The sequence below is a fragment of the Ambystoma mexicanum genome, chromosome 7p (genome assembly GCF_040938575.1).
Source record: "Ambystoma mexicanum isolate Mex_15411 chromosome 7p, UKY_AmexF1_1, whole genome shotgun sequence".
Classification (NCBI taxonomy): Eukaryota; Metazoa; Chordata; class Amphibia; order Caudata; family Ambystomatidae; genus Ambystoma; species Ambystoma mexicanum.
Genome location: NC_090939.1, coordinates 426,218,845 through 426,244,491, shown reverse-complemented (window position 1 = coordinate 426,244,491; position 25,647 = coordinate 426,218,845).

The window sequence follows — 25,647 nt, the reverse complement described above, 5'->3', positions numbered from 1 at the left end:
GCTGTTATGAATAAAGATGGTCCTCCGGCAGTTCGAGCCGGGGACCCGAGCCGAGCACACACGTCCTGCGTGGTTCCTGGTCTGTGTGTGTCGGTGTGCGTGCGAGTGCAGGTGGGGGCCCTGGGAAGCCCCCACCATCTAACAGCCACTGGATCATTTCAGCGCACAAGTGCTATAGTGGGAGGGTGTCACAGGCCACACAGTCACGCTGTCTACACCAGGTCTTGGCCATCATGACTGCACGCCCATCAGTCTGCAGGCACATATACCTGCCCAGAACATCTGCAGCAAGGCAGGCTGCCGTCCAGGATTTCTACGGGGTGGCACAATTCCACAAAGTGCTAGGTGCCATTGTTTGCACCCATGTGGCTCTACGTCCCCCTAGGGCATCAGGGCACATCTAAAGAAACCACAAGCCCTGCATTCCATCAACGTGCAGGTAGTATGTGATGCCAAGGGAATCATCACCTCAGTATATGCCAACTATCCAGATTCTTCCCATGACAGATTTATTTACAGAATGTCAACCCTAAACCGGGACCTAGAAGCTGGGCGGCATGACGATACATGGCTGCTTGGTGAGTATAAATGCCACAGCACATGCATGCATGTCAGATACTGAGTAATGGCACAACCCCACTAATGATACCCATCATCACCTCCCCAGGGGACAGTGCCTACCCTCTGAGCACCTACATGATGATGCCAATTCGGAACCACACCACGCCACCCGAGGTAAGATACAACACAGCCCACATTACAACCCGGGGCATAGTGGAGCGCACATTCGGAGTGCTCAAGTCACGCTTTCGCTCCCTTGACCGTTCTGGCAGGCAGCTGTTATACGCTCCCCCAGTAGTGTGCAGGATCATAGTGGCAGCATGTGTCCTGCACAACGTTGTAACACGCCGGGGCCTGCCGGTGGACATGGTGGTGCCCCCACATCCCCAACCACATGCATGGCCGCTGCGCATGGGAGGGGAAAGGGCACGGGGTGAGGCAGCCCGTACGCAGATGGTGGATAATTACTTCACCTAAAATCACACCCCTGTGGAGTGCACACAGCCCTGGCACATACCAGCTGACAATCAATGATGATGACATAAGGGACAGTCAACTGTCACAACCATACCAGCCTGAGATTGGTCACCTGGAAGTGTTACATTGTGTGCATCCCTACCTACACAAACACCACCAATGCTGTGTCATCAAAAGACACACTTCTATGCTGCTAAATTCATTACCCCCTTGCAAAATACAACATGAAAACAGTGCCATGTCACCCAATCCCTCCCCAGCACCGCCACCCAACACACCATGGCATGTCATGCTATGTGAGAGCAAACAAAGCAATCCCCAAAACCTGACACAAGTGTCACAAAGTACAGTGTCCCTAATGGAAACTGGCCACACACAATATGCTCCTAGTAATGTAGAACTAACAACACACATGGCCAAATACTTACCAACAATACAATGCAGCTACACAACCTCAAACATAGCAAGAACATGACAGTACTAAGTTAAAGTAGTGGTAATCTTACAACCTGATTATGCCAGCACATTGACCCCTTCAAACTGTACAGTGTTGCTGCCATGCAAATGTGTAAGTGCACTGCTTACAACATGAACTCCATCTCCAAAGTAGACGGCCTTGTGAAGACATGAGGAAGGAACCTGCAAATTAGGAGGAAGACATGGATGCACAAGCACATATCAATACACCATGCAGTCAGTGTAGAATACAACAACAATATCCACTAGGAATGTATACACAGTATTGACTACAGACTCCCCACACAGCTCATGGGAGTCCAACGTCACTGTATAATTCACTGTCACTTGGGCACACCCTTTGCAAGCCCATGGAAATGGGAAGCAGGAGGGGTGTGTGTCTCACGAACCCAAGCATCTAACCCAAACTCAGGACAAGCCTGCATGTGCCCAGCCGGAATACAGTGGATGCCCACGGGAGCCACACAAGGCAACACACTGTAAAAAATAATCAAAAATCAAAAATCAAAAATGGCCATGTGGGGGCAAGGAAGGGGCACCCAGGAGGTCCGAGGACAGGGTGCCTACCAACAGCCACCTGTGTGGATGTTGGCAAAAAAAAAACACCTCCATGGGCTCATGGCCTGCACAGCTATGCCATTGTGGGAGAACTGCTGCTGTCGCTCTCATCACCCTCTGCTGCTGCATCAGGAGGTGGCGGTGCTATGGGAGGCAGCCCACGCAAAGCCCTGGTATGGTCCTCTATGACAGCAAGCATGCGGGTGTGGAAGGTCTCGTTCTGGAGGATTATAGTCCGGAGATCCCCATGCAGCACCTGACGTGATGCCCGGATCTCCTCCCGAGTTGCCTGCATCTCAGCTGAGAGCGAACGTGTGAGCGGCACCAGCTGCTGTTCTGTCCTCAAGTTAGTGGAAGCCTCAAGGTCAACAAGAGTCTCCCTGTGGTGATGGAGTTCTACCCTCAGGGCTTCCCTGTGGCCCTGGGACTCTATTGACATCGATTGACATAGAGTCTCCAGTGCCGCCGTCGGTCCCTGTTGGACGCCAACATGTCTTCCCTGTGTGATTGGTAAATGGAGTCGGTTGCTTGCTGTAGTTGCTCCATCTGCCTTTCAGGGGGACAATGGAAGTGGCAACCCAATCCATTGCTTGAGCCATCATCTCAACTGATGCTGCCTGTTGGGTTGCCATACCGTACATGGATTGTTCCCATACGGTATTGCCTGGTGGCGGGCACCACACCTATTTGGGGCAAGGCGAAAATGGAAACAGGCATTAGCACCATAGCACACAAATAGGCCTGACAAGCTACAGAACCAGTACCTGATTTACACATGTCCCACATGACTATAACCCTCCCATGCATGCACTGTCAGTGAGTTGAAAGGGGAGGGAAAAGGCAGACACTGATGACACCAAGATGGAAGAGCAACACATTTGCTGCACTGGGTAGCACTGCCATCACACATTGGCCTGTGAGTGGCATGTCCAATACACATACATGACACATGCCATCACACAGATGGCATGTACCATAGCCATGGTCCATTCCACAACTACATCCATATGTCAGTGAATGAGTACTGTCAGCCATCCATGTGAGATGGACATGATGAGATGAAAAATGCTACATAGTGTGACAAAATAGGCATGTGCCACACATTGCAACACATCCAGTGTACAAAAATACAGTGATTGCAGGCCGATGTACACATCAATGGTTGTGCACTTCAACATGGCAGGAAACAACTATCATGTTCCACATTCAAACATGCCCCAAAAATGTATGTGATCAGGCCAATACTCAATCAGCCTGAATGGTCAAATCATTCACCTAACAAGGTAACACATGTGGGCCAATGTGGGGTTCATCAATGACAGAAGCATGTAACAAATGTGACAATAGGGCTGAGGAATGCGTAGCAAAAGTGGGAGAATTGAAACAATCAGCCTGAACGAACAATGAAAAATACAAACAATGTTGTTGCAAGATGCCACTTCAAGGGCAACTGCCGTAATGTTGCGCTAACTTACTACTGTGGGCAGAAGGGATACTGTCACACCCAAATCGAAGGCCGCTGAATGTTTTGGATGAAGCACATGGGTGACCCATACCATTCAGGCACACACACCATCACCTGGCACTCAATCAGAACCCGTCACCCAAACAACATACACATGCATTACACACACATGCATGGGCACTCACCGGACAATGCATCATAATCAGGTAGTTCTCCCACACCTTGGATCTGTTCCTCTGTGACGAAGGCCCCAGCAACAGACTCATGTTCAGTGAGTTTGTTGTCCTCTTGTGGAGACCAACCGCCAGTCACCAGAGTAGCGGCATGATTTGAGGCCAGCTTGTTCTTTGCTCTGCGTTTCAGGTCATTCCACCGCTTGTAGCAATCATCAGCTGTGCGCCTCACAAATCCAAGGGCACTTATGCGGTCAGCGATGATCTGCCAGTGTGCCTTACATTGACCAGTTGTGGTCTTGGACCCTGCAGTCACCAGTATTTCGTGGCTATGTACCGACACATAGGACACAAGTGCATCACGTTCCGCCTCATTAAAGCAAGGCTTCCTTGAGGTACCGGAGTGTGTAGCCGTGTCTGGGGTCTCAGCCTGTCGTGCCAGAGCACCCTTCTTCCTCTTCTTTAAAGGTGGAGCGGAGCCAGAGTGGCTTACGCCGCTCTGGTCAGTAGGGGCAGAATCACCGGTGGACTGGGTAGTAGGAGTGTGGGAATGCACAATGACCATAGGTCTTGATGCAGGCATTGGTTGCAGGGTAATTTTGGCAGGGGGAACGTCAGTTTGATGAACCTGGACTAACACTGTCCTGGCTGGGAGAGTCAGAGCTGGGGTGGATGGAGCTGCAGCTGCACCTGCAGCCTCCCCACCCTGCATACTTGGGGCAGCAGATGACGTAGCTGCCCCAGATCCACGTGGCTTGGTGACAACAACTTGCACCGCCACATGTGGCCTAGACTTGCTGACCTGGAAGTCAGCCTGGGAGTCATCCTGTTCCAGGTCAGGTGCCACAATGGGCTGGTCCAACAGGGGCTGAGCTGGGATGGTGTCAGCCACGTTTCCCTCAACCATGGGGGGGGAGCATGGGTGTCCCTTTTTGTTCCTCCACACATGGGGGTATAGGGACACCCTGCAAATCCCGGCCACGTCCCCTATCGCGCCCACCATGCCCACCTTTTGAAGGTCGGCCACCTTTGCCTCCCTTACCGCTTGGTTGCCTCCCAACCATGGCACTGAAGTTGTTGTGCGTATGGGAGTTGCAGTAAGCTATTGTCCTGGGCAATTGGGGGTTAAAGGGGTAGGATACTAGATGGAATTTGTACGCTAGTGCTCTAACAAGGCTGTCTGTGACCCCTGGGGGAAGATGACGGGTCAAGCAATGCACAGACAGCCCAAAATCAAAAATTAACGTGCATGCAACCCCTCGTAGACCACGTGCGTGAAAAAATGAACCTGCACTACGTTGTGGCACCCAGAAACACAAAAATAAGCATACGCGTAATCAGAGGTCGAAGTGGGCGGGAGCGGTCAGGAGCAGTGCTCCCATACTTTTTATTTTTAGGTTTCACTGTACCTATACTTTTATTTTAAAAAGAAACAGTTCTGGAATGGTTTAGTTTTAAAATAAAAGTGTAGGAAGAAGTTGAAGCTTGTACTTCAGTTCACTGCACTGCACATTCCCATAAATAGCAGGTGTGTTTCTTCGGGGGGTTTGGATTGTGTTTGTGAGGGGGCGCAGGGATGGATTTGTGGGGAGCAGGGCAGACCAGCAGAGAACATAGCTCCACTACTTCTTTTTGTACAATTCGACCACTGTGCATATTACACGCAGCCTACAATGACCTCTGAAGGGGAACGCGACACATGGGGCAAGCACAGTTGCTAAGTACATGCGGAACTCACCGTCTGCCTGGAAAAAGAACGTGAAAAATACACGCGTGTGAGCGTTGGCAACACCCCCACCAAAAGAAGAATTATAGCTGTCTGAGGAGACAGGACAAAAGGAGAAGTGAACTCTGTTTGAGGAAACAGGCCCAACAAAAAAATCAGAAAAGAGCTGTCAGAGGTAACAGGGAGTACGAACTAGAAACACTGTGAAGTAATCGCGTGTGAACTGACAAGAAGTAAAGATTTCACCCACTCGCTCTCCACGAAAAGCACTTACAAGGAAATGGCTTCCTACACGTAGCTTTTAAACCGGCCCACACGTACACATCAGATACGCGTGTACGCGGGCCCTTTCCTCCAATTACACGTGATGACACTCGGACGTGCAGTTTTTCCATGTGTACTCTGTCATCACGTGCTATGAGGGAAACGGCCGCACGCGTAATGTAACTTACGCACTTATGCGCTAAGGGCCTTTGGTCCAATGAAATCGCTTGCGTGTGCTGACACGCTTACGCGCTAAGGCCCTTTCCTCGAATTACACGCTGACGTGCACATTTTTCACGTGCCAAATCACTCCGTATCAAGCTGGCCACGCGAAAACACACAGAAGACCACGCTCCTGCCCAGGAGGCCGAATTACTGCCCCACTGAGCCCCGAGCACACTCCCACCTGCCATCTGCTGCTGCCTGACTGCCTGCTGCCCACGTGCCCTGCAATTTGCTGCCTGCACGTCAGCCAGGGGTGTAGTTGCTGTGACCACCCCTGCTGGGACCGAAGACTCCCAACTGGGATTCCATCGCTCCACAGCCCAGCCCCAGGACCCAGTTGCCCACCCACTCCTGCCTCTGGGGTTGCCATGTCCAGCACATCACCATCTGGCAGCACTGGCAACCCCCAGCCAGAGAGGCAGAGGGCCACCAGCTTCACTGCCACTGAAGTTGGTGTCCTGGTGGAGCAAGTCCTGGGGCAGTATGATGCCCTCTTTGGAAGTTTGTGCGCCGACAATGAAGGACGGACCAGGATCTGGATGGACATCGTGACTGCCATCAACGCGGAGGGGGTGACAGTCCACGACTTACATCATGTCAAGAAGCGCTGGGAGGACTTCAGGTCCAGGACCCTCAACAAGGCCCGGCGCCTCGCTAAGGCAGGGGATGCTAAGGGGCGCCGGGGTCAGCTATCGAACCATCAAATGAGGGTCCTGGAACGCATATACCCAGCACTCTACGTCCAGATCCTCGAGAGGCAGATCCATCTGGAGTCGAGTGGTAAGTGTACATGCATGTTGATTGTATGCTGTGCGTGTCGTGGTGTGCCAGTAGTGTGCAGGTTGCACATGTGTTTATGTAGGGCCATGTAGGGATGTGTATGAAAATGGGCGTGAGGCTGCCACATGTGAGTCCTCTCAGTTGTGAGACACATTGATGGTGTATGTGTTGGTAAGCATGCTGGGCAAATGCAGGTGTGGGAGCACACATGTTTGAATTCCTGTGTATGTACATTGGCATGGTTTTGGCATGGATGGTGGTTCATAATGCATGTATCTACACTGTGTACATGTGCATGTATGTGTATCTGACAAGTGTGCAACTGTGATGCAACATGTAGGCACGTGACACTGATATGTAGAAGGATGAATGGCAGATGTGACATGTATGGCAATCTCATCACTGCAACAGTTGGAGGAGATTTAGACATGCATGTAAGTGTGGTGGCGTGTGTGCATGTCTAGTGCACTCCTTGTGTTTCATGTGATGTCAGGCTCACCTTTGGCTGTTCATGCTGTTGTATGTGTATGGATGGTGCTGCCTGGTGCAATATTGCTGATGAAATGTTCATGTGTGTGAGTTAAAATGACATGTGTGTCGTGGAGTGCGATGCTGTGTCTGTAGTTAAACAATGCCACTCATGTGCAACTGTCATGTGTGTATCAGTCCATTGTACAGTGCCCTGATGCCTGTGTTTTAACTCTCCCTGTCTGCAGCGTCAACTGAAGAAGAGGGCGGAGAGAGTGCTGTGGAGCACAGCGGCATGGATCATCCCGCCAGCCGGAGACGCAAGGCCCGGTTCCCCTCCCAGGTTGTCATCTTGCCGGGGAGTGAGGAGTCCGGTGCCGCGTCCCAGGCCGCAGCTGCCGAGGGAAGGTCCAAGAGGCAGAGGTTGGAGTTGGACTCCTCGGCAGCAGAAGGGGCAGCTGAGACCCCACAGGGTCTGACGGAGGAAGATGGCACAGAGTCATCCAGGTTGGTGGGGGGTTTGGTGGAGGAGGAGGCCGTGAAAGGGACAGACATGGGGTCTGGAGGTGGGGATTCCACTGGTGCTAGTGGTGCAGTGCAGGGGCAGGGACAGGAGGCAGCACAGGCCACCATGGAGGTGCCTGTGTGTAATCCTGTCCCTGATCCTGTGACTGCATCATCCCGCACCAGCAGGGATGCCTACGTCCAGACCCGTTTTCAGGGAGGGGATCCGCTTAACAACTGGCCTTCCTCTCCCTGTGGACGTGGCTATCCGGGACCGGGTTGAGCCTGTCCTGGGTGGGGCATGCGAGGTGACCTGCAGTCTTTTCATGAGGAGACTGTACGTCATCTCGAATGGCTCGTTGACCGCGTTGACCTACTGGGACAGCTCACCAGGGCCGGATTCCTCCATTTGCTGGACCTTGTTCCAACCCCCTCCTCAACTGAAACCCCTATGCGCCAGTCGTACTCCATGCCATCTTCCCACCCATGTATCACCTGGGTACCCTGTGGAGCTGCCTCTGACCCTGCGGCCAGGCTGGTGGAGGACACTTCCCTGCCACAGTTTGGAGTCGGACGTCCAGCAGGGGTGGCCACATCAACAACTGCACCCCTGGTCATGTCCCGCAGAGTTGCAAAGTTTGGTGAGGTTTGGTCGGGGGAGGGAAAGTTATAGGAGGGTCCCAAAACTTCTTTTTTTCCCATAGACTGAATGGGGGAAAAACTTTGCGCATGCCTACAGCCCAAACCGCTGGACGGATTTTCACCAAATTTGCAGCAGAAGCAGGGGCTTAGGAGCAGCGTGCTTCTGTAAATTTGGTGAAAATCCGTCCAGTAGTTTTCTTTAAAACAACCAAAAAGTAGGCCTCAAAATTAGTGATATCTATGTCCGCTCCGCGGAGACACTTCCCTGTTCACTCCGCGGGCAGGACACCTATTGGCTAATGGCCTTGTGTCATGTCCGCGGACACGCGATGTGTCCGCCGATTGGCTGAAATGAGGCGTGATGTGTGTCCGATTGTTCCGATGCGCCCGCCATCTTGGATCCGCCGACAGCCTGGCGGCGAACAGAGGCAAAATGCAGTTTTGATGAGTGTTTTGGTGTGCAAGAGTGCTTGGGGAAGTTTAGGGAGGAAGAGATGGATGAAATACTGTATTTGTTTAGGTGGCAGGTGCTACTGATGTATTAGCCATGCCTGCGCTATCTGGGATGTTCGTAATTACTGAAAATGAGGGGTGTCCTAAGGATAGTATTCCCATCCGTGCTGTGGGCAAGTTGAAACTGTTCTAAGGACATGCGTGGTATCAGCAGACTTCAAAAATTGAGTATGTGTCGCAGTTCAAATTTTTCAATCTACGGGTGTGATACTGAGTTATAAGCCACCATGGGTTTGATATGCTGTGGTGGTTGTGGCCAAGGCCTAGAGTCTTGGGTGCATGGCCGCAGGCTGTAGGCCTTAGGCCATACACCCAAGACTCTAGGCCCTGGCCACAACTACCACAGCATATCACACCCATAGATCACACCAATAGAATCGTATATCTATTAGGTGGTTGTGGGGAGGGACTAGAGTCTTGGTTGCAAATTTAGTATATGGCACAGTTAAAATGTTTGATTCTATGGGTGTGATAATGAGTTATAAGCCACCATGGTTGTGATACGCTGCGGTGGTTGTGGCCAGGGACTAGAGCTTTGGCTGCATGGCCGCAGGCTGTCGGCCGTAGGCCATACACCCAACAATCTAGGCCCTGGCCCCAACCACCGCAGCATATCACACTCATAGATCACACCCATAGAATCGAATATCTATCAGGTGGTTGTGGGCAGGGCCTAGAGTCTTGGGTGCAAATTGAGTATATGCTGCTGTTAAAATTTTGATTCTATGGGTGTGATAATGAGTTATAAGCCACCACGGTTGTGATATGCTGCGATGGTTGTGACCAGGACCTAGAGTCTTGGGTGCATGGCCAAAGGCCATGCACCCAAGTCCAAAGGTATAAGTACTGAAGTTATAAGGCACCATGGATATATACTGTGGTGTTGTGGCTAGTACCTAGAGTCTTGAAGGCCATGCACCCAAAACTGAAGTTATAAGCACTGAAGTTATAAGTCAGCATGGGTGTGATCTGGTGCGGTGGTTGTGGTTGTGATATGCTGTGGTGGTTGTGGCCAGGGCTTAGAGTCTTGGGTTCATGGCTGTAGGCTGAAGGCCATAGGCTATATACCCAAGACTCTAGGCCCTGACCACAACCACCCTACCATATAACAGCCATATATCAGACCTATAGATTTGAATATCTATCAAATTTGCAAAACTATAGTTACTGCTTGATTTGTTGAGATTCAATATATTTTTTACATGAGTTTGGTACCTTGAGGAAATATTCTTTTTCAATGTCTGTGATTTATTACATTGCATAATAGACATTTCAGCTTTTTTTTGGACCCTCATATATGGTTTACAAATCAGTGTATTGTGCATTTTGCTCAGTTTTTGTGTTTGTTTTTCAAATCATTGGGTCTGTGAAAAAAAAAATCCTTGTCGGATTAAAAAAAAACTTTATTTGTTATGCTACAGTCTATTTGTTTGTTTCCTTTCAATGTTCACTTGTTGTTTCTGGTTAATGTTCTATCTGTTGGCTTGTTGCAGATTTCTGAAGCAGTTAGATACCTGTTGGCGTATTCTAATTGTTTGTAGTTTTTTAATTGAATTTTTGTTAATGTTGAAGTACAGATTAGTTATTAAATTTTGGTTTTAAGAAGATTAAATAAGCGTTTGTAAGATTTGCTGGTAATCTCTGCTTTAGAGTAATGGTACTATCATTACATTCGAACCATCCACATTTCTTTTTAAAATATGCAGTGTAGTGACCTGCATTGGTTCTGGCTCCTGCGTGGTAGATTATACCTATTGTTGTGAAGGTTTTCTTACCAAGTGATACTTGACCGTGTGTAAATCCAGTCAGCTTGCAGTTGTTTTTGGTACCATCTGCATTGTAACGTAGAAGCACTAGTGTTACGTAGTTACTATGTGCTTGTATTAGTAAGGTGGAGCGATTATCTGAATTGCAGGTAGTACATAATCTGCCATGGTTTGCAATGTGTACAAGTTGCTGAAATGGAATGGATTCACAATTAGGTATGGATACATACACAATGCGCTCATTAGGGATTTGTTCCTGTGTCACATTATTGCAGAGAGTGCATGTATGTTTCCACATGTATGAAATCTGGAAGATTTCATTTATAGATATGTTTTTGTTTTCCAGTACTTGTAGGAAGTACATTAGAAATTCTTGAGGATCTTCTTGTGAGTTTATAGTGAATTTCACCATTCCAGCACAGTAGTCCAATTCTTGTCTTATTCCGTGAACACTATACGTGTTGTCAGGATTGTTTGTTGCGTTTCTATGAAAGACTAACATTTACAAACACAATTGGTCTGTACTGTGTATGTAAATGTTGTCAACAATTGGTGGCAATTGAAATAGAATATTCATTGCTACATTTGCATAGCAACTTAGACCAGTTACATTTGAAAATTTTAATGGACCAGATAGTTCTGTGTCCAAGTCATTTTTTCGGAGTGTGTGTTGCTTCTTTAAAGAAGTACCTGAATTACTTTGACTAATAGGTTCTTCTTTGGTTGTGGTAATTGATGAAGTATTAGCTTCTTTTACTCTCTTTGGAGGATTTGCAGTCAGATCCTGTTGCATTTCTGTTTGAATTAGTTTTCTTTTACAATGTTTTCCTTTTGGTGGAACAGGTTATGATTTTAGGTGGGGGTGTATAGTGAACGTAGTCTATTGTATTCTAAAATGCAAGGAATATCAGCGTTTAATTTACTTGCATTAAAGTTGATTAGAAATAGACCGTCAAGTGTTGTTAAGCGTGATAGTGCTACGTAGCTCATGCCTTCTTTAAAGACTGTGTTACCGATATCTATTAATGCTTTGTCTAAGGTAAGACCTTGGGATTTATTAATGGTGACTGCATATGCAAGAGTTATAGGAAATTGTTCTCTGCATACATACATGTCTTTGAAGAGAAGGAATCAAGCTGTTGAGCGCCCTATCCTTTTTATTTCTGAAAGTTTGTTGAAGAGAATATTGACAAACTGAATGTTGTTGTCATGTGGGTATGTTTGAAAGCCAACAACTGTACCCAGTGCTCCATTAACTAGTCCTTATTCCACGTCAAGGTTACGTTTAAGCATTACTCTACAGTTTAAGGATCATTTTTATATTTTCCCCAACCCAGCTGTGTTGGAGAAATAATTTTCTAAGGTACTTAGTCTTGTTGTGGCTTTTTGACACATGGGTAGTGTCATACCATGTACGTCCAGTTTGTCTGTGGAGCAAATTTTAATTATTGGTGGCATTTCTTTTTTCAACATTGTTTCATTGAATTTGGAACAGGTTGCAGGAGTTCACATTAAGGCCATACAATTGACATTGTTGTGCTCTAATTGTTCCATAACATCAGTAGCACTTGAGCTATCGCCATAAAGGGCATGGATGTGCCCGGTTTTTAATATTGCTTGTGCTTCTTGAGATAGTACACCAACTCTAATACTTTTTAAAATATTGGCGTAGGTGAGGTCTGCAGATTGGCGCATGTTTTATGTTAATTCTCTGTATTGGAAATGTTGCCAAAGGTTGACATTTCCTATGCTGCCAACAGTTTTACCACACAGTTTGTGTCCTAAGGTTTTAAAAATATGTTCACCTTTCACTGGTGTCAATTGAAGATCTCTGAAAACAATAATGTGTTTTCCTCCAAAGAGTTCTTCGTAGTTTGTTTTAAGTACTTCTTGCAATCTGAGATGAATCAAAACCAACATTAGGTTGGAGACCATGCTCACTTCATCTATTAATAGCATTTTCATTTGTTTTAACACTCTGCATACTTCCATTGCAGCTTCTGTAGAAAGTTTGTAATAGTCTAATTTGTTTTGGTGTTCTACTGGAAGGAGTAGTAATCGGTGAAAAGTGGCACCGCCTATGTTGTAGGCAGCTAAACCTGTGGGGGCAGTTACAACAGCTGACAGTTTGTTGTTTGTGAATTGTTGAAGGAACTTGCTGATGATTTTGATTAAGAATATTTTGCCTGAACCAGCTTCACTACTGATGTATAACAGTATAGGTTTGTAATTTTGGCAGGTACATTCTTTGTTTTCGTGTTGTACACCATGTTCAATTTCTTTTGTTACTTCTTCTAAAATGGTGCGTTGGTGTTTGTTAAGTTTTGATTGTAGTACAGTTAAGTCTTCTGTATCTTCTTCATAGTGACAAATGCTGTTTTCTACTTCTGTCATAGCTAATTCTTCCGCATTTGCTATAGGTGGCTGTCCCAGTGGTTCTTGGCTTCCTTTTACAGAAGGTTGACTACTTTAAGTGTCCTTATCTAGTTGGGCCTGGAGTTCTTCTTCGTGTTGCTGTTCATTGTGCAACATTGTTTTGTACTGCGTAAAGTTCACATCGGTGATCGTGCTTTCCTTTGTTTTGAAAGCATCTTCATAGCAGTCATAGTTATCTAGTATCTCTTCTTCTTTTCTCCATGGTTTAAAAAGTTGTAGCACGGACATGTAATATAGTTCTTTCTGTTAAGCTTTGTTTGGTAAGTTTCACTAAGCTGCCTTCACAATCTGTCACTCTATATCTACCTTTGTTTTTATCGGGTTTCATATTATTTTTGTATGCAAAGTTTTGGGCTATGTGGTATAGACACATGGTTTCCAAAGTGGTACTCGAGTTTGGGTAGTATGTGTCTAGTAATTTGTTTTTTAATATGTCTTGGGTATTGGGGTCATTTTTGACTATTGCTTCTATGTCCTCGTATGATTTGAGAACTCTTTTTCTAGATTTAGAAGGACCAAGACTTAGCCATACTATATTTTCAGATTGCCATACAAAGCAGTACCGGTTAAACGATCTGCAGCTTCGTAGGCACCACATTCTCTCTGAGAGAGCATTTTTACACCTAAGCTGTACAATTTCAGAGATAGGGTTTTGTCTGATGATAGGTCACTCCAGAGGTCTTGAAGCTGTTTTTTCCGCTTTTGTTAAGTAGGCTGTAACATATCGTGCAACTGCAGTGGAATTTTCTGCAATATACTGCACATATATGTTTGCTTTCTATAAGAGGGCAATGATTGCATTGCAATCATTGATATATTTTGATTCTTCTGTTCTTTTTATGTAATACGTGTTCTTAGGTGATTTACCTTTACTAAACTAAAGACATGAAGTTGTTCACTTCACCAGTTTCTGTAACTGGTCTAGTGAAACCAAAGCGGCATTTGGTGTAGTATTTCCCTTTGTTTTAGTATTTGCGACGACAATATTTGCCACATTTGTGTCTTTGAAATTGTACAATTTGTGCATGAAGGTCACTATGTCTCGTTTGTGAAGGGATTTCACAAGTGACATATTTCTGGATGAACTGCAAAACAGTGGCATCACTGTCCTGACCAAATTTAGGAGCATCTTTAATCCATAAATGCATGTTGATATGTAGTGCTCCTCTGGCTTGGTATTCTTTTCTCCACAAAAAGTGTTTCACTTCCCTGAGGCGAGGAACAGTTTTATTACAAATAAAGTGTAGCATAGCAATGAAACGATGGTGGAAATATCTTGAAACATTAACAAGATCTAGAGAGCAAAGTTCTCCAGGTGTTAGTATATCTATGTTTGTTTTGTTTTTGTTTGTTATGCGTATGAAATCATGTAAATCTTCCGATGCATATTCTGCACAACTTAATGTAACAAACCAAGTGGGTGGTCCAAGGTTTCTGATCATACAACATACATCTCCGTGACATTGGAACCAGTATTCTTTTGTAACACGCATGTTTGCAAACAGATTTGTAATGCTTGATGATTGTAAAACCTCATCTTTTTCTTGCACTTTTTGTATTAATTGCGTAGCTGACATATTTTGAAAGTGGGTTCCCGATTTCAATATGCGTGCAACTCCGTAACATAGAGTTGCTAGTTCACTTTCAAAGAGTAGGCGGAATATGTATTCCACATTTTGTCTAAATCTGGGATCTTCAGAATACATTTGTAATGAGCGGTATTCTGATGCTGTTATCTGAGTGGGTCTATCATTGTACCTTCCTCCTTTGCCAGTAGGAAATAGTACTGGAAAAGCATGTGCTTCTATTCTTTTTACCCATCTGCTCATTGGTGAACCTTTGGTTTGTCGTATTTGGTACGCTTCTAGTGCATTATCTATGCTGTCATTAGAGTGCAATGGATGAATTGTATAATGATCTAAAATATTGGATACTGCAGCAGGATCCAGAAGTTCAAGTTGACAAGTTTCTGGTGAGTCTTGAATTATTTCAGTTGTTTCCCTTAAGTTTTCTTCAATATTTATTTCTTTGTAGTATTCATTATTGTCTTTTTGATATTGCAAGGCTTGTCTAACTTTATGTAAGTCCACGAGTTGTTGCCAAATTTTGTTTGTCTTTTGTTGGTACACCATTTACTAAGACAATTAAAGATTGCTCTATTGGACGTTGCACTCCTAGAGAGTGCACATTTTCTGTCAGATCTAATGGTAAATAAACTACTTTGCCACAAATGCCTTTCACCAATTCAGAGCGAGGTAATTTTGCTGTTTTTAGTTGAAGGCATATTATTGTTTGAAATGGGTGCTCTCATACAAATTGAGTTGTTGCAGGGGTTTTGGTAGTGTAAATAATTCCAAGTTATTTGTGATAGCACGTGAAGTAGTTTGTTTTTTGTCAGGTTTTTTAGTGCAGTAACTGCAAACTATTAAGGGGTAACTTATTTTGTATTTGTTCTCTGCTAAAAGGAAGAGAGTTAATTCAAACCATTTGGAATCTTCCTTGTCTTTTATTTTGTAAGATACGTCTATAGTTGTTGTGTTACTTTTGTCAAAAGTTCTGCCACAGCACACACACACATGGTTTGGTACTTCAGCGGATGTACTTTTTATTTTAGTATTTCTTTTTTGTATGTGTGTTGCCATGTGCAGAATTGTTGCTAGTCTGTTCTGCATTTTTTAAGTGACTTTCACTTCCAAAATATTTTCTCTGGATACGGTTTTTGGGTGTACCATGTAGAAGAGTGTTATTTAAATTGGCTAGTTTTAAAGCAGGACCTTTAGCATAATACAGTTTATAGGTTAGATTTCTTACAGTTGAATGATGTGTTGATATCGTTTTGATATCATGGAAGGTGCTTTTGCAAATAGGTCCTTGTAGTCCTATGTATTTGCACACTGGACAGGTATCCATATTTTGCAGCACTTCCTTTTTGATTTTGTCTTTACCTTTCACATACTGATTGAGGAACTGGCGTAAATATTTGAAAGATTTGTTGGGAATGTTACAAATTGACGCACACAGCCATTTGTATAGTGGACGTTCTGGTTCAGTCGAATGGAAAGGTAATTCTGAGTTTTCTGGGGATATTATTGTAAGCAGTTTTTCTTGTTCCATGATGGTATTATTAATTATTTCATAACCTTGTCCACTACTATGGATGGCAATTGTGTTTGTCTGGTTTTGTTTGTATGCTTCTTCATTAAAATATGGTTCTGTGGTCGTGTTGTGACTCCATTCACCTCCACAGATATTTAAGAAGTTATTTTTGTTGACATTGCGTTTATTGAGAAGTTTTTTTTGTAGTTTAGTACTTAGTTTTGTTAGTGGTTTCATCCTGTTTAAAACTAAAATAAATAACTTCCTTTTGAGAAGGATTGCACTGACTATGAGAGCTTTTAAGATTACATTTCTACTGTAAGTTTTAAGGGTTGTGCATGATTTCACTCCTGTTTTTATAAGATTTTGAAGGACTCTGCGGCGGAACATTTTTGCTAAAATACTTTCTTTGGTATGGTTACTTGCTGCTACATCAATATTTATAGGAGCAGTGTTAGCAGTAGTGGTAGCTGAATTCTTTTTAATCACTTTCTGTTTCGTTTTACATTTTGATAGAGGAGGCAAAGTTTCTGTACTAGAAGCTTCTTTTGTTTTGCTAAATGACTGCATTAGCTGTTTTGTTTGAACGTTTTGTACAAACTCTGGTAGAGATGGATGCTTCTTTTGGACACTTATTTTCATTTTCTCTATTTCTGTGTTGCTTTCTACAGACTTGCTTTTTGGTAGGCATTCTTTGGGGTCTGTTGAAAAAAAAAGAAGGTATGCGTTGCCTGTTTTGCAATGTATCTGTGCTGTGTGCATGCATGTATGAATTTGATGGGGAAGATGTTTGTGGTGGTGTGTGAATGTGCATTGGGCAGTTACAATGAGTTGGGATGGCTATTCTTCTGTTTGTATGTTAATACACTGCAGTTCAGATGAGAGCAGAAAGTGAGCTAGTGGTGAGGAGAACCATTAATAGTAAACGTAATGGTGTAAAATTAAAACAGTTCTTTGTTTTGCAGTACTAACATTCTAAGGGTTGAGTATGTTATTTGTGTTCCAAAAAACGGTGATTTGTGTGCCATTCTGCCTGCTAATCTCTGTTTAATAAATGGGGATTTGTGGGCAGAATGGTTCAGAAATCTATGTTTTTTTTGGTGCGCAAATTACATGAATGAACCACACAGTGTCTTTGAGGAGCAGTAAGAATATAAAGTTAGTACTGTACTTGTTTCTTCGGATGTGTTGTTTGTAGTTTAAATGCTGCTGATTTTCGGGAGAGTGGTCTTCACTGAAAGTGTAAAAGGAAGAAGTTAGTAATTTTGTGTGTTTATAGCACTGATGTTAATGTACACATTGATTTGTATGTTTTTGTGGTAGCATTCTTGTTTGATATCTGGACATAGTGTTTGCATGCATTTCATTTACTATGTGCACCCTTTATATGTTATTTACAGTATGTTAGTTCAACATGCTTCGCAAATTAGTAGAATTTTAAGTTCATGAAATTCACTTGTTTTTTTTAACACTGTGTTGTAGATAGCAGAGAAGTTTGGAAGTGATAGTTCATTATAGTAGATAGGAAAAATGTGAATAATTTCATATTATAACTAGACATGCGAACGGGAGCACCTGAGAGGGAGATTTCAACACAGCAATCGGGAACATTTATTTTTCTCATACGATTGCATTGGGATTAGCATTAATTTAGACGGGAGACAGTAGAAAATTGTAAAATTTTTCAATGAAAAATCGAGTCTCGCGCGTAAATCGGGAGGGTTGGCATGTATGTATAGGTTATGCAGGATTAACGAGGGGGGTCCTGGGAGTCCCTCTGCCAGACATTAGTCCTGGTTACGAGAGACTTACCCAGAGTCTTTAGCTCACTATCTTTCACAGAGAAGGATAAAGACTGATATGTTTGGGATATTTGAGAGGAGCAGAAACGGAGGATGCTGTGGAGGAAATCAACCTACTATGTTCATCACAAGGTACAACCTTGCGAATGTCCGCACCATGGAAGGAAATTAGGAGTCACTTCATGGATGTCGTACCAAAGCTGTATGCACTACGTCTCCCACGACTCAGCACTAATTTGCACTGGTTACAAGTGAGCTTGTCCGCATGTGGTTTTGGTACGTTACCATAAACGGTAAACAATCGCCACACCCAAGACTACCGGTGAGTGCTGGTAGTAGGGCGTTCCTCCAGCTCATTCTCTTCATCCTCTTTAGCCTCATTCTCTACATCCTCATGCGTGTTCCCCTATGCTGGCCCTTGGGGAGGAGGTGGTGATGGTGCTGAGGCTGATGTAGCAATAGCAGCCATGGATGCATTAGGGTTGATGAGGTAATCTCAGCTAGAGCACTAAAGGAAGTAAAAGTCAATCTGCAATAGCCAGAAGTACAATGAAGATCAGCTCTGGGGTGTGGCTTTGTATAGCTTCAAAAAGTTAGAAAAGATATCTGGAAAGCCAGGGCCATTGTCTAGGACATGTGAAATGGTGATTTTTTTACTGTGAAATAATTTGGATTTTCTGAATAAGTTCTTTTAAAATGTTACACACGCTCAGCGTGGGTGCGGTAACATGATGACGTCGGGAACATGTCCGCGAAGGGAACGGGTGTCCGTAGGACAGCAAATGTGCAGGAGCGGTCGTGCGCATGCGCGGGTGTTGTACGGACAGGGTTCGGGTCCTGAAACTAATTACAAGTGTGGCACAAGTGAGACGGACAGTTACGGACAGGCGCAATGTTCGCAGGATTTATGGGTATGGTGCGCATGTGCGTAGATGTTCTGCAGACTGTATGGCCAGGTATAGTGTCCTTAGGACACCTCCATTTTTTTTGACTACGGACATCCCGGACACCGCGCCTGTTCTACGGACAGTCCCATCTTGGTTCCGAACGATACAGACATGTATAGTGTCCTTAGGACACCTCCATTTTGTTGAGTTATGGACACCCCGGACAGCTGTTGTGTTCTAAGAACAGTTACATTTTGGTTGTGAACGTGGCGGAGAGGTATAGTGTCCTTAGGACACTTCCACTTTGTTGATTTACGGACATCCCGGACAGCTGGTGTGTTCTAAGAACAGTTCCATCTTGGTTGCGAATGGTACGGAGAGGTGTAGTGTCCTTAGGACTTCCATATTTTGTTAATTACAGACAGGACAGACAGGACAGCTGTCTGCTGACATTTTAAATGATTTAAAAAAAAAATAATAATAAACAAAGAATTTCATTACAAGAAACATACATTTTTTTATCTATGTACATATACACAAAATATGAAAGAGAGGGGGAAGCAGAAACTGATACAAGAACAGGTGAATTAGGTGTTTGGAGAGGATGGATGGGAGGGGATGAAGGGATGGAAATCTCATCAAAACGTTTATTTTGTTGTTCACGGTTTGGGGATAGTTAACTGGGACATGGAGAGCCGGCACAGGTACAGGTGGGGCAATGGTACGTAATTTTTTCTTTGATGTGGACCTCTACTGACTGTTTCAAAGTATTGAAATTTTCCTTCAGCATGTTTACTTTATGTTCAACACGTTTGAGAGTCTTTTCCATTGTGTCTGTTGGAGCCACATTTTCAATCCTTGTATGGTCTGTAAAAATAAACATATATATGTTAAGTACATATTAGGTAATGAGTATTAATTTCCTTGTATAGACAAGTGTCTACCATTATTATCACTGTCTTCAGACATTTCCTCATGTGGAGCATTTGCTTCCAGCCACTCCAAAGTACTGCACATTTCTGTGTGAATAACACAAATATATTAGTTATACTTTACCTCACCCAAAATGTAGAATAATATATACTAAAAATGAAGTTTAGTTACTAGTTTCTGGTAAGTTGTATTTGTTGTGTTGTGTAGGTCTACTGTTGCTTTTAGCTCTGCAGTTTCTGTGAGGTAATTATGTTGGAGGTATATCTTTTTTGTTATGCTATAATCCATTTCCTTACATATTGTATATCAATGGCTGGTTTATGTGTTAAATATGTAGGTTCCACTGCTTATTTATTAATATATATAATGTGTATATGTGCTGCTTTTCAACTTGCGTACTGTTTATATGGTATGATAGAACAATTTAGATATCCCCTGCATGTTTAGGTAGTGTTGATGTCGTCTGTGACCATCCGCTGACATCAAAATCATTAGTGGGGTGTTTGGTATGTTCTAAGTTAATTGTACATAAAGTAAGGGAACCCTAGTACACATCTATCACATTTACACTATGGAAATGTATAATCAGTAAAAACATCCTTGTGAAAGGGACATTATGGTTAAGTTGTGCTACTAAAAACCTGTGAAATTCAGGAAAAACACTTTGTAAAAGGGACGTTATGGTTAAGTTGTGCTACTAAAAACCTATGAAATTCAGTAAAAAAAAACTTTGTTAAAGGGACGTTCGTTATGGTCCCAAGTAAAACCAAAAAACAGGTGCAATATTCAAAATCTCTCCATGTTGGATACTAAATTGATAAATACTTCCATTACAAAATTTTGCATACTGTGAAACATAAGTATCTATGAATGCTTCCCTTACTGCATAATTGCACTATTACACACAAAACATAAAGAGACCACAATGCATACAAATAGAAGCATGTACAGGGAATGTAAAGTAAGCAAAAAAAAACGGTAGTATTACCAGAAAGTGTTCATAACCTAACAAATTAACTTCATGCACAGAAAAGATTCTTGTGTTTCATGATTCCTTCTTCTTCTATGTATATGTATCATATGATGTAAGTGTACCCCAAGGAAAGTATTGTAAGAACATATGAGAAGGGTAAGGACTATAAATATAGCACTTTTTACTTCTTTCTTTTCTGACTGACAGTGAAGAAAGCCACCTGGTTTAGATATGTCAGTGAAAGAGCAAGCTAGACATGTGATGTCATCTTTGATGGCCTGGGTGTTAGTCTTAGCAGTGCACGCTGGTGGCACGAGTTATGGTTGCTTATCTTACCATAACTGGCGAATTTCAAAGGTTTTTCGTTTTTACTTGGAACCATAACGCCCCTTTAACAAAGTTTTACTGAATATATATATATATACATATATATATATATATTACATGGCCACAGTAGTGGCCATGTAGTTATGGTTAAGTTGCTGTTTCCATAGGAAGAGCACTTTTTGGGTGGCTTATAACTTCGCTCTCCCTAGACGGATCCTCACCAAACTTTGCAAAAAAAGTAGTTGGGTCACTCTGAATTCTTTTGCAAAGTTTGGTGAGGATTCGTCCAGGGGGGTCAAAGTTATAGGGGGGGTCCCAAAACTTTTTTTTTTTCCCATAGACATATTGGGAAAAAACTTTGCTCACGCCTACAGCCCAAACCGCTGGACGGATTTACACCAAATTAGCGGCAGGAGTGGCGGCTTGGTCCCGAAAGCGTGCTTTGCTTTATTTGGTGTAAATCCGTCCAGTAGTTTTAAAAAAAATGACAAAAATGTAAGTGACAAAAATTAGTGATATCTGTGTTCACTTCGCGGACACACTTCCCTGTTCACTCCGCGGACAGGACGGTGATTGGGCAAGCAGCTTGCGTGATGTCCGCGGACATCTGACGTGCTCTCTCATTGGATGCATGGAAGCGTGCTTTGCGTCTGGCTTCAGAGACGCCCGCCATCTTTGTTCCTCGCATGAGAGGCTTGGTATCCCGCCTGCACAGTAAGTCCCCCACCCCCGCTCATGCCCATTTCTGTCTCCTGTTCCTCCCGCCCCCCCCACCCAAGCTAAGTGTCTTCCCTTTTCCTCCAGCCCTCCGCTCACGCCATCGGCACACGGTGGCCAGCGGAGGGCCGAGGAGTGGGATCTGCCGCCTGCACACAAACTCTGTGTGTCTTTCTCCCTCCTGCCCACCCCCCGCTCATGCCCCGCTCGTGCCCCGCTCGTCTCTCCCAACCGCCCACCCCCGCTCTTGCCCCGCGTGTCTCTCCCACCCCCTTGTGTCTCTACCACCCCCGTGTGTCTCTACCACCCCCGCTCATGTCCGTGTGTCTCTCCCCACCCGCCGCCCACCCCCCGCTCATGTCCGTGTGTCTCTCCCCACCCGCCGCCCACCCCCCACTCATGTCCCGTGTGTCTCTCTCCCTCCCCCCACCCCGCTCATGTCCCGTGTGTCTCTCCCCCTCCCGCCCACCCCCGCTCATGCCCCATGTGTCTCTCTCTCCTTCCCCCCACCCCCCACTCATGCCCCGTGTGTCTCTCTCCCTCCCCCCCGCTCATGCCCCGCGTGTCTCTCCCCCTCCCGCCCACCCCCCGCTCATGCCCCGTGTGTCTCTCCCCTTCCCCCACCCCCCGCTCATGCCCCATGTGTCTCTCCCCTTCCCCCAACCCCCGCTCATGCCCCATGTGACTTTCCCCCTCCCGCCCACCCCCGCTCTTGCCCCGTGTGTCTTACCCCCTCCCGGCCACCCCCGCTCTTGCCCACCCCCGCTCTTGCCCCGTGTGTCTTTCCCCATCCCGCCCACCCCCGCTCTTTCCCCCTCCCGCCCACCCCTGCTCTTGCCACGTGTCTCTTTCCCCCTCCTGCCCACCCCCGCTCTTGCCCCGTGTCTCTTTCCCCCTCCCGCCCACCCCCGCTCTTGCCCCGCGTGTTTCACCCTCCCGCCCACCCCCGCTCTTGCCCCGCGTGTCTTTCACCCTCCCGCCCACACCCGCTCTTGAACCGCGTGTCTTTCATCCTCCCGCCCACCCCCGCTCTTGCCCCGCGTGTCTTTCACCCTCCCGCCCACCCCCGCTCTTGCCCCGCACCCCCGCTCTTGCCCCGTGTCTCTTTCCCCCTGCCGCCCACCCCCGCAATTGCCCCGTGTCTCTTTCCCCCTCCCGCCCACCCCCGCTCTTGCCCCTTGTCTCTTTCCCCCTCCCGCCCACCCTCGCTCTTGCCCCGTGTCTCTTTCCCCCTCCCGCCCACCCCCGCTCTTGCCCCGTGTCTCTTTCCCCCTCCCGCCCACCCCCGCTCTTGCCCCGTGTCTCTTTCCCCCTCCCGCCCACCCCCGCTCTTGCCCTGTGTCTCTTTCTCCCTCCCGCCCACCCCCCGCTCTTGCCCCGCGTGTCTTTCATACTCCTGCCCACCCCGCTCTTGCCCCCCACCCCCGCTCTTGCCCCGTGTCTTTCCCCCTCCCGCCCACCCCCGCTCTTGCGCCGCGTGTGTTTCACCCTCCCGCCCACCCCCGCTCTTGCCCCCTCCCGCCCACCCCCGCTCTTGCCCTGTGTCTTTCCCCCTCCCTCCCACCCCCGCTCTTTCCCCCTCCCGCCCACCCCCGCTCTTGCCCCGTGTCTCTTTTCCCCTCCCGCCCACCCCCGCTCTTGCCCCGTGTCTCTTTCACTCTTCCCCCTCCCGCCCACCCCCGCTCTTGCCCCTTGTGTCTTTCGACCTCCCGCCCACCCCCGCTCTTGCCCCTTGTGTCTTTCTCCCTCCCTCCCGCCCACCCCCGCTCTTGCCCCTTGTGTCTTTCTATCTCCCGCCCACCCCCGCTCTTGCCCCTTGTGTCTTTCTCCCTCCCGCCCAACCCCGCTCTTGCCCCTTGTGTCTTTCTCCCTCCCACCCACCCCCCACCCCCGCTCACGCCCCGTGTGTCTCTCTCCCCTTCCCCCACCCCCCGCTCATGCCCCGTGTCTGTCTTCTGTTCCCCCCGCTCATGCCCCGTGTCTGTCTCCTGTTCCCCCACCCCCCGCTCATGCCCCGTGTCTATCTCCTGTTGCCCCCCACCCCTCCCGCTCATGCCCCGTGTCTGTCTCCTGTTCCCCCACCCGCTCATGCCCCGTGTCTATCTCCTGTTCCCCCCACACGCTCATGCCCGTGTCTCTCTCTTGTTGCCCCCCACCCCCCTGCTCATGCCCTGTGTCTTTTTCCTGTTCCTCCCACCCCACGCTCATGCCCTGTGTCTGTCTCCTGTTGCCCCCCACCGCCCCGCTCATGCCCCGTGTCTGTTCTCCCCACCCCCCGCTCATGCCCCGTGTCTGTCTCCTGTTGACCCCCACCCCCCGCTCATGCCCCGTGTCTGTCTCCTGTTGCCCCCCACCCCCCACTCATGCCCCGTGTCTGTCTCCTGTTGCCCCCCACCCCCCACTCATGCCCCGTGTCTGTCTCCTGTTGCCCCCCACCCCCCGCTCCTGCCCCGTGTCTGTCTCCTGTTGCCCTCCACCCCCCGCTCCTGCCCCGTGTCTGTCTCTGTTGTTCCCCCCAACCCCCGCTCATGCCCTGTGTCTGTCTCCTATACCCCCCACCGCCCGCTCATGCCCTGTGTCTGTCTCCTGTTGCCCCCCGCTCATGCCCCGTGTCTGTCTCCGGTTCCCCCCACCCGCTCATGTCCCGTGTCTCTCTCCTGTTGCCCCCCACCCGCCGCTCATGCCCCGTGTCTGTCTCCTGTTGCCCCCCACCCCCCTCTCATGCCCCGTGTCTGTCTCCTGTTCTCCCTACCCCTGCTCATGCTCCGTGTCTGTCTCCTGTTCCCCCCACCCCCTGCTCATGCCCCGTGTCTGTCTCCTGTTGCCCTCACCCCCCACTCATGCCCCGTGTCTGTCTCCTGTTGCCCCCCACCCCCTGCTCATGCCCCGTGTCTCTCCCGTGTCTCTCTCCTGTTGCCCCCCACCCCCCGCTCCTGCCCCGTGTCTGTCTCCTGTTGCCCCCCACCCCCTCGCTCATGCCCCGTGTCTGTCTCCTGTTCTCCGCACCCCCCGCTCATGCCCCGTGTCTGTCTCCTGTTCCTCCCACCCCCGCTCATGCCCTGTGTCTGTCTCCTGTTGCCCCCCACCCCTTGCTCATGCCCCGTGTCTGTCTCCTGTTCTCCCCACCCCCGCTCATGCTCCGTGTCTGTCTCCTGTTCACCCACACGCTCATGCCCCGTGTCTGTCTCCTGTACCCCCGCACCCCCCTGCTCATGCCCTGTGTCTCTCTTCTGTTGCCCCCACCCCCTGCTCATGCCCCGTGTCTGTCTCCTGTACCCCCCCACCCAAGCTAAGTGTCTTCCCTTTTCCTCCAGCCCCCCGTTCACGCCATCGGCACACGGTGGCCAGCGGAGGGCCGAGGAGTGGGATCTGCCGCCTGCACACGAACTCTGTGTGTCTTTCTCCCTCCTGCCCACCCCCCGCTCATGCCCCGCTCGTGCCCCGCTCGTCTCTCCCAACCGCCCACCCCCGCTCTTGCCCCGCGTGTCTCTCCCACCCCCTTGTGTCTCTACCACCCCCGTGTGTCTCTACCACCCCCGCTCATGTCCGTGTGTCTCTCCCCACCCGCCGCCCACCCCCCGCTCATGTCCGTGTGTCTCTCCCCACCCGCCGCCCACCCCCCACTCATGTCCCGTGTGTCTCTCTCCCTCCCCCCACCCCGCTCATGTCCCGTGTGTCTCTCCCCCTCCCGCCCACCCCCGCTCATGCCCCATGTGTCTCTCTCTCCTTCCCCCCACCCCCCACTCATGCCCCGTGTGTCTCTCTCCCTCCCCCCGCTCATGCCCCGCGTGTCTCTCCCCCTCCCGCCCACCCCCCGCTCATGCCCCGCGTGTCTCTCCCCTTCCCCCACCCCCCGCTCATGCCCCATGTGTCTCTT